Source organism: Euprymna scolopes, chromosome 13 (assembly GCF_053919585.1).
Source record: "Euprymna scolopes isolate OS-2025 chromosome 13, ASM5391958v1, whole genome shotgun sequence".
In the NCBI taxonomy this organism is placed as follows: domain Eukaryota; kingdom Metazoa; phylum Mollusca; class Cephalopoda; order Sepiida; family Sepiolidae; genus Euprymna; species Euprymna scolopes.
This window is the reverse complement of record NC_136494.1, coordinates 131,260,424-131,274,539: the sequence shown is the minus strand read 5'-3', so window position 1 is coordinate 131,274,539 and position 14,116 is coordinate 131,260,424. Positions and strand designations below refer to the sequence as shown.

The following is a 14,116-nucleotide window of genomic DNA, read 5'->3' as shown; positions in this document are numbered from 1 at the left end:
CGGCGATTTTAAATGATACTTCTTCTTTTATGGTTAATTGAAGTCATTAATAAGAAAAAATTCATATAAAATGGTGAGATACAGCCAGGCTTGAACAGGGGATAATTCGATCTGTAATCGAATTCTCTACTATTAAGATATATCTCCAGATAACAAATCTGTTTTATTAAAAGCAATGACTTACGGAACTTTTCTTATCTCTTCTGGCCGGTATAACCTAAAATATTCCTTTGTAAAAATTCTTCTTCTTTATCTATAAGAGATAAAAGCTATTTTTAAGATCGGGTTTTTTTCGATTTTCGATAGTTATCAGATGAATTTCTTTAGAAAGCATATCTAAGAACACTGCCAGATATATAAATTAGCTTTGTGTGAAATTTGCAAAAGATAGACTCAGCCGTTTCATAACTTATGAGGTAGGAACTCACACACACAAAGTGACTTATATATATGAGAGAAAGAGAGAGAAAGGGATAAGGAATTGGTATTACAAAGTCAAATTGAAATCCCATTAGTTCTGTTGCATTCATTTGCTGTGATCCTGTTGGGAAAAATATGAATTTCCAGTTTAAATTCAATAGGAGAGCCAACAAATCGAACAGAATTTTAGTCTCTGTTGAGTGTTGTGCCCCAGTAGTACTTGGCGATGGATGAGTTCTGCTGCAAAGTTCCAGTATCCCAGTGAAGGAATTATTTGACGTGACTCCCTTGTGGGAAGACCGGGAATTACTCAACAGGACTCCCTTATCACTGAATAAAAATATGGTATTCAGAAGATAAATTGATATTCAGTGATTTGTAAAGGATTATATATATATATATATATATATATATATATATATATATATATAATCAATACTGTGAAAACCCAATTTCTCGGAATTGCAATAAATCTGATTCAAAACAGCAAACCTTGCACATATTACTGGATTGATATCCTTTTAGATAGAGCTATATAACAGTAATAGATTACCCTTTTTGATTAACTACTGTTGTTAGTGCAGTAGTAATGCTACAAACGACCTGCTGTCTCTTTCTCTTTGCTACCAGCATGGGGAAACCAGAAGAAGAAGACGCAAAAAGTGTGATGTGCTTTAATCAAGGAGGACGAGATAATCCATGTTTAGTAGCTAGAGTTACTGAACATAAATTGGCAAACTATAAGAAAAAGAAGCCAGTAAGTCACTCACGCTTGATGAGTAAACCTCCGCCAACAAAAGACATGCATACCTATGAAAAAACAGTGATCAGGGAAAAAAGTACCCCTTGCAAAGAGTTCTGGTGTTGTGAGCCATAATTCTTTAAACTCTACAGAACAATTAGTTAAAGTAGTAATCAGTGCAGAGGCAGGGATCATGTCTAATGAAAAGGAGAGAGGTAAATCTCATGAAGGGAATTGTGATATGTTTAAAAGTACCTAGTACTGCTAAAAGTTGGAGTATAATTTCTAAAACTGAAATGTGATGGGACAGGAAGATAATCAATCAATTCTCTTATAAATTTTTGTTGAATGTGGAATCTCTTTTAGGGGAAGCTAATTGGTAGATTTAATGGTGAGCAAATATAGTGAAACATAAGATTTTGATCTCAAATGTTATTTTCACAACTTGTCAGCCGATGTGACCTCCGGCTTTTTTCAGGCGCATCTTGTCGAACTCTGGAATCTTTTTGTAAGACAGGCAGAATAAATCGCATCTCATACCCGCTTTATCAAATCAAAGACAACTTAAAGATTCTGGCTACAGGGGTTGAAGGACTTCTTTTTAATCCGGTGTAGAACTGTCCTTTTCCAAACAAATTCAAATGATTTCAAAAGTTATGAGAACATTTCTTTATCACGAATGCTGCAAAAACATTTGACTGAAAATTTGCTTCAGTAATCTGAAAATGTGTCCTTTGTAAATTAAATACCCAAAAATTATTTAAATTTAATTTTATTGTTTATCAGTCTTCTTTTTTTTTTTTTGTCAATTTCAACAACTATTTTAGTTGATTCAGTAAATTTATTGAACAATTTTTATCGGCTTCGATATTTGTGAACTTTTGTCAATTTTAGAGTAGTTTTAATTTGAAAAAAAATCACACAATTAAACAATAGACATTTTTGTTTTGCCGTCTTCCTAAACAAAAATTTCTAATTAAAAAATCTTTTTTTTTTTTTTATTGAAAACAATTTACGTATCTTGTTTTCTAAACACTTTTCCTATCGTTAAAATTTAGTTTATATTGCACTTGAATCAGCTTAAAATATATGTAATACATAATTTAACACCATAACAAATTGTGTTGCTAGTATATTGTTATGTAGTAAGCTGGCCTACTTATTTCAGGAATAATGGACTTAATCAGAGACTATAAATATGTATTGGGTAGCGATTCATGGCAGTTATGCCCCCCCCCGCACCCCCGAATCACGACGTGTACTTTTGTAAAATACTTTTGCAAATGCATTTTCTGTTAACTATGTCACATTTTGTAAACTATATATATTTGTCTTGACTATTATTGGCCTCCAAGCGCACGCACGCACACACACACACACACACACACACACACACACACACACACACACACACACACACACACATATATATATAATGGATGCTACATTTTGTATTTGTATTTAATCAACTGTTTTAGAGTTTGGATTCTATATATTACATTTGTGGTCTGCAGAATAATCAGAAGTATGCGCAGAACAAGACGGCATTTTATTAAATTTTGATGGAAAATTCATAAGCAATATCTTTCTAGCCGTATGTCAAAATAGAGAAAAATTACTATAAAACATTTTCCAATATTGCCAACAACCATATCTTTTACACATGACATCACAGAATCTCGTGCTGAGTTAGAGCCCATTTTTGGACTTGATAATGCCCAGTACATCGTCTATTTTGATTTGCCTTGTATTTATTATTATTTTTATGTGTGTTTTTTTTGTTTTTTTGTTTTTTTTGTAATTCTCTGTTTTTCTTTCATATGAATTTCTTCATTTTGAGTGTCGTCGTCTAATAAGATGGTGAACATTCTGTGTAACGTGGCAATAAGAAATTGCTGAATCTATTGTTAATTTCTTCGAATGTTAAGGAAATTTTCTGCATTCCTTGAACTCTTGATACAATAGAGTGAACGAGAAACTAATATTAAATTACTTGATGTTTGGATTTTCTTTGTGCGCTTGATGGAAAACATTTTCATTTGGAAATCTGAAACAATATATTAGTTTTGTATACATATGTTCCCCCTATGCATTTCTAATGTATATTATAAGTATATGTATTATGTATGTATGGGTGTATGTATGTATGTCTACGTTACACTTACAATAGAATTGTTGCTAATATGAATTAAAAAAATTATATATAAACATACTTTCTCTTTTGAGGCGATTGTCATAGCGTATGGCTAAAATAACCGAATGCTGTTCAGTTGCTGGTCAAGTGATTGGATTTCGAATTGCAACACGAAAATATCATTTAAGAGTTTTGATACAGGAAAACCGCTACCTAAATGACTATATGTCATTTACTGGTAAAATACTTGTAATAGGACGGGTAATAACATTAAATATATCATTAGTTTTAAATATTCATGTTATTTTCTTTATTTTATAGGTATGCTACGGTTTTGGTTGTACCCTCTAAATAGTAAAGTTTATAAAAAATGTGCCAATGTTACTTAGAGTATTGCTTAAAATACAAAGTACATACATATTATTGACGCTCATGCGCATGCCGCAATGCTTTTCAAATATGTTATTATTTATATAAATGAAAAGCAATTGTTCTTTCTATAACCTTTTTTTGGGGGGGAGGGGATATAACTGATTTTAAGTTTTGTAGATAGTGCGTGTGGGAACGCACCCTAAATAGTTAAGTTTAACAAAAAAAAAAATAATGAGCCCATATTACTGCATTACCGAGAATATATATTCCAAAATTTCTAATGATTCATACATTAATTTAGCCTGTGCATAGTAATATTGTCTAAGTGGTCAACTTTCGATCCTGGCTAAAGAGAGTTGCTTGTCTAATCGTACTGACGAGCTGTGAATGACATATATATTTTTTAACCAAAATTTACTTATTTAAATTTCAGTAATGTTCATATACCAATTAAACCAAAGTCAGTATTAATTGATCCAGCTTATTAAGCTCAACGATTATAATCGAGCATATATATTATAATTTCGCAATAGCTATATATATATTGTTGTCTTGGTTTCTGTGAAATTATACATATATATATATATATATATATATATATATATATATATATATATATATATATATATATACTAGCAGTTCCGCCCGGCTTTGCTCAGGCCCTATGTACTGTTCATAATTTTAGGTGCGTATGTATATATTAAAAAGTGTGAATATGTACAGTAATGCCTTTCTATATAATAGGCTTCCTTAACTACCATAGAGAAAATTTTTTTTAGCTTTGACCCCAATTTTGACCACTTAACATTTATTGTTTTGGGCTCAAATTAAATTAACATGTTTGACCTCTGTCCAAGTAACCTATATCTAAAACTTTAAGTGTTTAGACCCAAAATTGTCAGAGGAGTTTGATAGAGTCTGCAAAGGTCAACTCTGTAAACTTTGACGTCTTGGCAGCCAAATTTTCGTCCAAAAACTTATTAAAAAGCTTAATACCCTTTATGTAAAATTTCAAATGTTTTGACCCAAAATTGGATTAATAGTTTGCTAGAGACCGCAAAGGTAAAATCTTTTGAACTTTGATACCTTGGAAGCCAAATTTTTTTTAACTTTGATACCTTGGAAGCCAAATTTTCAGCAAACGCTTTCCCCTTGTCTGAATACACTTTATGTAAAATTTCAAATGTTTAGACCAAAAATTGGCTGAGTAATTTGGTAAAGACCGCAGAGATCAATTTTTTATAATTTTGACCCCAATTATAACCCCTTAACATTTATTGTTTTGGTCTCAAATCAAATTATAAAGTTAGATCCATGTCCAAGTAACTTATATCTAAAATTCCCTATGTTTAGACGCAAAATTGGTGGAGAAGTTTGGTAGAGTTCTCAAAGGTCAAATCATTTAACTTTGACTCCTTAACAGCCAAATTTCTGGCCGAAAACAGATTAAAAAGATTTTCCCAAATCTCAATACCCCTTATGTCAAATCTCGAGTCTGTAGACCGACAATTGACAGAGTTATTTGGTAGGGAAATGTACACACAGAGATATTTTCACTTTTATATATATATATATATTTTTTTTTTTACATGGGTGTCACCACTTATCAAGGCCCAGAGGCCACTCAAGGATAAGGGTTAATAGGTATACATTAGTCATTGTGATTTTAGCATAGTAAACAGTGGGAATTTTGTAACTTGGATTACTTAGGGGGACGATTCAATTAGAACTTGTTCACATTGGACTTTTTCTTTCTTTTTTTTTTTTTCATAGGTATCAACACATTATCAAGGCAAAGAGGCCACTCAAGGATAAGGGTTAAAGAGTGTACAGTAGAAATTGGACAATATAATAATCATTAGTAATGAAAATTTGTTAAATTTGATAACTTATATGGAACGGCTCATCAAGAACTTATTTACGTTAGACTTGAAGACAACCATATTGTAGTCAGCCGGAAAGCAGGAAAACGGAAGACAATTCCACAGGCGTGCAGTTCTAATAAAAAAGCTTTGTTCATGGAATCTACGTTTAGGTTTAGGCACAGATAAAGAGTGGGGGGAATTATTGATAGTGTTTACAGCTAGACGAGTGTTTCTTGTGAAAGTTTTGCGAGAGGGGACCATAGATTGAAGCTCAGTCGAACATTTTCCATGAAAATAACGATACATCAGAGACAAACTCGCAACATCTCTTCTGTGAGACAGAGGCTGCAAGGAAGAGAAAAGGACATCTCCTACGAGGCTACGAAGTCTATTTTGAACTCTATCAAGGCAGGACAAGTTCTTTCTAGCAGCTCCTGCCCAGATGTGGCAACAGTATTCCATCCTTGGACGCACCTGGCTCTTATATAGATAGAGAATTGCATCAGCAGTGAGATATCTACTGGATCGATAAAAAGATCCCACCATTTTTCCAGCGGCCTTGGCAACAGATTTGATGTACGTGTTCCATTTAAGATCAGGAGTAATGGTCAAGCCCAGAAGCTTGTCAAAACTTGAGGCCTACTGAAGACGAGAGCCATTCATTTCAATTGATGCCAGATGGGGATCAGAATGTTGATGATGTAAAGAGAGAAGCTTGGTTTTAGATGCATTAAAAGTAACCAGCCACTCCTTTCCCCATTGTACTACATGCTCAAGATCAGAGGAGAGAGAATTGGAGAGAACTTGGTCGTTTACTGTCTTAGATGTGCTACCATAAATGGTAGTGTCGTCAGCATAAATGTCTACAAATGATGTAAGGATGTGATTTAGAAGATCATTAATGTAGATCAGGAAAAGAGTTGGGCCCAGGATAGACCCCTGAGGGACACCGGCAATTATACTGTGGGCTTCTGATTTTTGCCCCTCAACTACTACTCTTATGAACCTATCAGAAAGAAATGATTTAATAATGTAGAAGACATTTCCAGCTATACCATAACTAGAGATCTTATGAAGTAAACCTTTATGCCATACCCTATCAAAGGCCTTAGATATGTCAAGAGCAATTGCCCTAGAAAGGTTGCCTCCGTCGAGAGATTTGCTAATCCTATGAGATATAACTGTAAGCACATCTGCTGTAGATCTAGCAGAACGGAAACCATATTGAGTGTCACTAAGAAGGTTATTTTTGTTGAGATGGTTGATTACTTCTGTATTTAACACAGATTCCAGCAACTTACTCATGACGCACATTATTATTGGTTTGTACTGAGAGGGGGATGAGTGATCACCTGAATTCTTAAATACAGGGCATACTGATGAAATTTTCCAGGGAGATGGGAAACTATTCTCCTTAAGACAACGTTTAAATAGTTTTGTAAGTATGGGCGCTATATATATATATACTAGCTGTACCCTGCCACATGTTGCTGTGGCTCAAATTGGCGCAATGGAAAAAGGTTCCAAAATGAGAAAATGCATGTTTCTTATAGGTTTAATTTCCCATTTAGTATTGCTACACAATTTTTGTTGTTCCATTTTCTTAGCTGATATGGAGATTTTCTGGGTTGGTGACTCTTGAATACGTAACATAAATTGTCCATGTGAAAAAACAGTCAGTGTGTAGCTGTAAGCCACACAATTGTAAAGATTGTTCCCTGAGCTTTGTTGATGGTTATTGCAAACGACAATAAAATTGGTAAGTGCAATTTCCCAAAGTGTAATGGTGTATCTGGTGGAATCATAAGAATGCATGGAATGAAGATATGTTCACCCGTGAAAGGTCCTGTTAAGATTGTTGTTTCTATGGTATTGTTTGTTAATTTTTTATTGCAAGCCATGTGCCATTGCAATGCTTGGATTGGTTTATATTTCCCAACATGATAATTAGTACGCCAATTTTCATTTGCAGTACATGCGGTGGCATCTCTGGCAAATATAGCTGTTGGATAATTAATCATGTTATCTGCTTCCACAACTGTGTCGATGGATTTATCTGTCTACCTCATTTGGAATTTTACGTTGAATAATAGTGTTAAGTTTATGGAAGTCATTGTATTGAACTGCAAGAATAGCTCGTTCACTCAGTGAAGTGGAATTTGTATAATTAATTTGAATATCTGGAAAACCTTTTTAAACCAACTCTTCTTTTGATGTTATAAAATTACAGAAGTTAAGAGTCAAAAACTTTTGCCCTTACTTCGGATCAGCCGGCACTTTTCCATATCAAATTTCCCATAAATAATGTAAAACTTTCTGTGCGGATCAAGCAGTCTGCAACTGGACACACATATTTTGAGTTAAGTTTAGTGTCTTCACATAGCACCAAAAAGTAGAGTATTTGAGGCAAGCATTTATTTCATCTGCTGGTGTTGATTGAGGAATTGCAGGTGACATTTGTCTGAAATCTCCTGCAAGCAATATTACTGCATTCCCAAATGGTCTGAAATTCCCATGCAAATCTTGCTAGGACCGATCAAGAGCTTCAAGTGATTTTTATGCGTGCCATTGTGCATTCATTGAAAACAATAAGTTTGCATTTTTGCAATATTTTTTCCCATACTGGATGTTTTGGAGATGTTGAACATAAGATTTTTGAAAAATTGAATGTTTAATAGTAGTTTCAAAGTAGAATAAGTAGTTCTTCTACTTGGTAACGAGGTTGCAGGTATTTCGCTTGCAGCAAGGGCTAAGGCTATGTCATTTTGTCACCGAATGGCTGCCAAAATCAATTTAATTAGAAAGGTTTTACCAGTTACTCCTGATGCTGTTCAATGTAGCAGTAATTTCCAAATAACTTTTAATTTCACAGTAAGTAAATTAGGTGACTAAAATAGGATTTATCCATGTTTTGACAATGTCTTATTCACTGTAATTAATTTAGGAGACTAAAATAGGATGAGGTATTAGAGATGGGCAGATAGAGAGGAAGATATATAGCTAGAAAAGAGAAAGTGAGAGAGAAATAGAAAGAGGAGATAGAGAGAGATAGAGGGATTGAGAGATAGACAGAGAGAGCGAAGAGTTATAAACTGAGAGAGAGCGAGACAGAGGAAAGGAGAGAAGAGGAGAGAGAAAGAGGGGAGTTAGAGAGTGAAAGGGATCAAAGAGAGATAGAGAAGGTGATAGATTGAGAGAGAGAGAGAGGTGGGAGATGGATGTAGAGAGATATTTAGAGAAGAAGAGATAGAGAGAGGGAGAGAGAAACAGTGAGTAAAGTACATTTCCCGGTTTTTTTTTCTTGATTAGTAGAGGAGAAATCCTTCGAGACTGAGGTAATTTTTATTTTTGTTACTATCCAGAGTACCCTTTTTTTTCGAGAGCTAGAGTTGCCACACATTAGAAACCGACCGGGTTATCTGTATTTCACAATTTAATAAACAAAAAGATATTGTAAAACATGACATCAACAGCCGGATAAAGCCAAGCGTGGCCGATGTAATAATAACAAAGCTATGTGAAAGAAATTATAAAGTAAAATTTTAAATGTAGAAACAAAATATCAACAGAAAAAAACACAAAAAACCTGCCCTCCATTTGTATTTCTTATTAAATATTTGTAGAAAATGTCATTTTTTTTTTGTCAAATAAATAAATTTTAAGCTATTTTTGCAATAAATAATAGCAAATTCGTTAATTTTTACGACTTTCCCCAGCATATTATAAACATCCCAACCTCCCCATGTTAAAAATGGCTTTCGGAATAAACCCCCCCTCCCGACATCCCCATGTCACTAATAAAGGCAGATTCAATATAAACCGGAAGTATTTCCGGTAAATAGCCTCGACTGAAATCGGAACAGAAAGTCACAATGTCAAAAAAAGTTTTTTTAATATAGTAATATTTTTGCTTTTTAATATTTAAAAACAGTTGGGTTAGATACAATAATTCTTGCAAAATATAACGAAAAACGGACTTGTAGTTTTCTAGTTTAGTAAAGCCGAACAAACTAGACGTTTCATTTATATATATATATATATATATATATATATATATATATATGATGTTGATCTATTCTATTTCATGGCTATATGGACCGTTCTTTGTACCTTATGTATAAAGGAGCCTATGATGAATAATGAGCTTTCTGTAGCATTAGTCATAGAAAGACGTCAGACTGATATCAGGCAGTTGTGGACCAGTTCTCGACAATCAGTGTGACGAAAACTGGGCCATCTCAGTCGACTTTTATTTGCCTTGCTGAGATATTAATCTTTGGTAGTCCTGTAAGATTCACCCTACCAAACCTTTTCTGCATTCTCTTTGGTAAAGAATGCGTTCATTGATAACTGCCAGAATCGCTCTGACCGAAGAATGCCGATAGGCTTGCCCAGTCAATTTTTAAGAAGCAAAAGCATTTATCCGTTAGGGACGCTAGCTTATTCTTCACATGTTTTGGCCTTGTACCACATCTTCCTATGAGATGGAAGTACATACCAATCTTTCTGTAACATAATACTTTGTACTTCTGTAAATATAGCAACGAGTTGTCTTAATAATTATTGGCTCTTCAAGGTCACCACACACATCTATCTATCTATCTATCTATATATAATAAGTTATAAAATATATATGGCGATTAAGCTACACAGAATATTCCACGTTTCATCCACGCTAGGATGCATCAGACTTATGCAAGGATTTTTTGGTTGTCTCGCATTTTTATATATGCACCTTCTATTGAGTTTTTAATTAGTCAATAAGCTTTCTAGTTTCTACCGCAATGATAGAACGATCCCCCCATTTTTCCAGCAACCTTGGCACTGGATTTGATGTATGCGTTCCATCTAAAATCAGGAGTAAAAGTTAAACCTAGAAGCTTGTCAAAACATGGAGCCTACCCAAGAGGAGACTCATTCATTTCAATTGATGCCAAATAGGGAACAGCGTTGATGATGGAAAGATTGAAACTTTTTTTAGATGCATTGAAAGTAACCAGCCACCTCTTTCTCCATTGCACCACATGATCAAGATCAAAGGAGAAAGAATCAGAGAGAACTAGATCATTTACGACCTTTGAAGTGTTGCCATAGATGGTAGTGTTGTAAGCATAAATGTCTACGAATGATCTTAGGATGTGATTTGGCAGATCAATGATGTAGATCAGGAAATGAGTTGGGCCCAGGATGGACTTCTGAAGGATTCCAGCATTAATACTATGAGCTTCTGATTTCTGCCCATCAACCACTACTCTTATGAACCTATCAGAGAGAAATGATTTAACAATTGAAAAGACATTTCCAACTATACCATAGCTGGAGATTTTATGGAGTAGAACTTTATGCCATACCCGATCATACCCTTCTTTCTTTCTTTCTCTCTTTCTTTCTTTCTACTTTATATATACTTCTGTCTTTCTTTCTACTATATTTTTTTTGCTTACATTTTTTCTCTGTGTCCAAGGGTTGGCAATTTTGTTATGTTTGACATGACATGAAATTGAATTAAATTTTTGCAGCTGTATGCCCTTCCTAACACCCTCCAAGAGGATGGGTATTTTGTAAGAAATTATCTCATTATAGTTCTCCATTATTTATTGTAGGGAAAAATTTGGTATGAACTCGAAACCTGACCGACAAATCAGCAGGTTTGATCGCGTCTTAATTTGCATGAATGAGACAATATAAAGCGGGCAGTAATAAGGTCGGGAGGGAGTTGAGTCGAGTTGAGTTCTCGAGAACTGGACTGAACGTGTTAGAGCAGAGAATATTGCCAAGAATCCAGTCCAGGTTTTTTTCTATTAGAAGCTATTGCGGTTTTAAATATGAGGCCTGAGATGAAATGGGAAATTTTAAATGATTCGCGTCGAAACTGGAAAATTAAAAGTCGCGTTGAAAATTGAAAAGTGTTGTAAAAGAGAGAATTGAATGAGTCCTGTCAAACTGTGAAGGTTGAAGATATGAAGTGAGTCGGACTTTGTTGTCTTTTTGTTTGTTTGTTATTCCCAGTGGGATTCATTGGATTTCTTTGACCATCGTCGTCAAATGAACGTGTTGGAATGCGATTTGGTCTATTTGTATGTATCATAAAGTCGTATTTCAATGCGGAATTTAAAATGAAATCCTGTTGTGCTGACAAGGAAAAAGGATATCGTTTTTGAACGATAGATTCATTTTAATGAAAGTACAATTCGAGTCAGATTTGTTTTTGAGAGAAAAGTCGTCGCCATTAAAAGAACTAAAAATGCGATTTGAACGATTTATATCCATTAAAGTCGTCGTTTTTAAACTAGTAATTTAAAATGAAATCCTGCTGTGTTGAAAAGAAAAAGTTGTTTTTAAACACAAATTATTTTATAAAAGTACAATTCGAGTCAGATTTTATTGTTTGGAAAAAAAAGTGGTCGTTGTTAAAAGAACTTAAAATGTCCTTTGGACGACTTGTATGTATTTAAAAGTTATTTTTCAATGCGGAATTTAAACTGAAATCCTATTGTGCTGAAAAGATAAAAACAGGTCGTTTTTAAACGATAGATTCCTTTTATGTAAGTACAATTCGAGTCGGATTGTAATTTATTTATGGAAAAGAAAGTCGCTGTTAAAAGAACTTAAAATGCGATTTGGATGACTTGTGTGCATTAAATTCGTTTTTCACTGAGGAATTTAAAATGAAATTCTGTTGTGTTGAAAAGAAAAAATGTGTCGTTTTTAAACGAAAATTATGTTATGGAAGTACAATTCTAGTTGGATTTTATTGTGTTTGAAAAAAGTTGTCGCTGTTAAAAGAACTTAAAATATGATTCTGATGACTTGTATGTATTTAAAAGTTATTTTTCAATGCGGAATTTAAAATGAAATCGCGTCGTGCTGAAAAAAAAGGGTGTCGTTTTTAAACAAAAAAGTTATTTTGCTGAGAGGACAATTCGTATTTTTTTTTTGTTTTGTTTTTGAAAAAAAAAGTCGTCGCTGTTGTATGTGAAGTCGTTTTTAAATGAGAAATTTAAAAATTAATTTCTATGTGCCTGCCCGTGGGCTAGCTGTGTCTGGCCATGGGCTAGCTGTGTCTGGCTGTGGGCTAGCTGTGTCTAGCCGAGTAGCCCCACTTTTTTTAAGGAGTATCCCACAAAGACAGATAATACTTCCCTACCCAGTTTGTGATCATGAGATCGGGGGGAGTGTAGCGAAAATTTTGGTGTGACTGCAGTCATAAAGGCGGACTGCTAAGGGTGGCATGTGCAAACTCGAAACCCAACATATGACCTTCACCGAGGTGCACGACTTGATACAAAAAAAACAACTTCTTAATCAACTGCTAACGCACGTCTCACTGTAACGTCCAATGACAACAACAACAACCTTCTCACTCGACCTGCCTTTTATACCACTCTCTCAATCCCTCCTCTTACACATGCGCCCGGAGATTCTTGACAACCTCGAAATTTCCGCTTATAAAAACCTAAGTTTTGTTGTTGCACATGCCTACACAATGCACAAACACGTGGGCGTTTGTTTTGTTGGTAGGGACAAAGAAAGGCGATAAATCAGCTGGTTCGATCGCGTCTTAATTTGCATGAATGAGACAATATAAGGCGGGCAGTGAAGAGGTCGGGAGGGAGTTGAGTCGAGTTGAGTTCTCGAGAACTGGACTGAACGTGTTAGTGGAGAATGTTGCCAAGAATCCAGTCTAGTTTTTTTTTCTATTAGATTTATATACCATTTTTTATTAATGGAAATCAGTGAGTATTTATAGACGCACACACAGGCATTTTTGCCTTATATATCTATAAAGGTGAAAATAAAATATTGTTAAAATATTGTTCTCTCCATAAACTACATGCATACTTCCTCGCACTTATATGAAATAATTAATATTATAACATTTGCATTGCATGACTTTTTCTTTTATCCAAATTCTATTTAGCTATTTTGTATATCTGGGTGGACAAGTCCTTAGCATGTTTAATCTGGTATACCAGCTATTTTTTCCTGCATGTTAACTTCCAGTTTCCAAGTTGACAAAGTAGTACAGTAAATGTCTACTGTTTTATATAATTACTGAATGATTGTATCACTGTAGTTTCCTAGATGTAAATCCACTGAAACTCTGGTGTTTATCAAAAAGTGCTCAATAATACTCCTTCTTATACCTCGATCTTTTTCTGTACCTCTCTTTTGTTCTTTCTTTTTTCTTATTATGATTTCAATTCTTTTTCAAATAACTGAGAAACTTTGTATAAAAGAATGACTGTGGTGTAAATGAAGAAAAAAGAAACAAGAACGACCGACCGCATTTTTGTGTGGCTTACCTCGTGTTCATAATGAAGAAGAAAGAAACAAAAATGGCTGTCCTGTTTCTTTATATGCCTACAGGGTGACCACGAGGTATGCAAATGAGATGCTCCTGATTGGAGATGAAAGAGGAGTGATTTGGGGAAGGAAGGCATTCTGAAGTTAGATTGCGAGCAGAGAAGTTGTATTTGTAGAAGAGAAAAGTCGGATTCGGGGAGAGAAAAGCTAAAGTTGCAGAAGTTCGTTTTGGAGTGGAGAGAAGACGCGTCAAGTGGTAACCAAAAAGTGAAAGTT

General features: G+C 34.4%; 1 protein-coding gene across 1 annotated transcript in view; it reads left to right on the top strand.

The window, feature by feature from the left end:
* Positions 1 to 14,116, top strand: part of LOC145292193 (cilia- and flagella-associated protein 65-like) — a 2,765,874-nt gene that overhangs the window by 1,031,279 nt on the left and 1,720,479 nt on the right. The window lies entirely within an intron of this gene.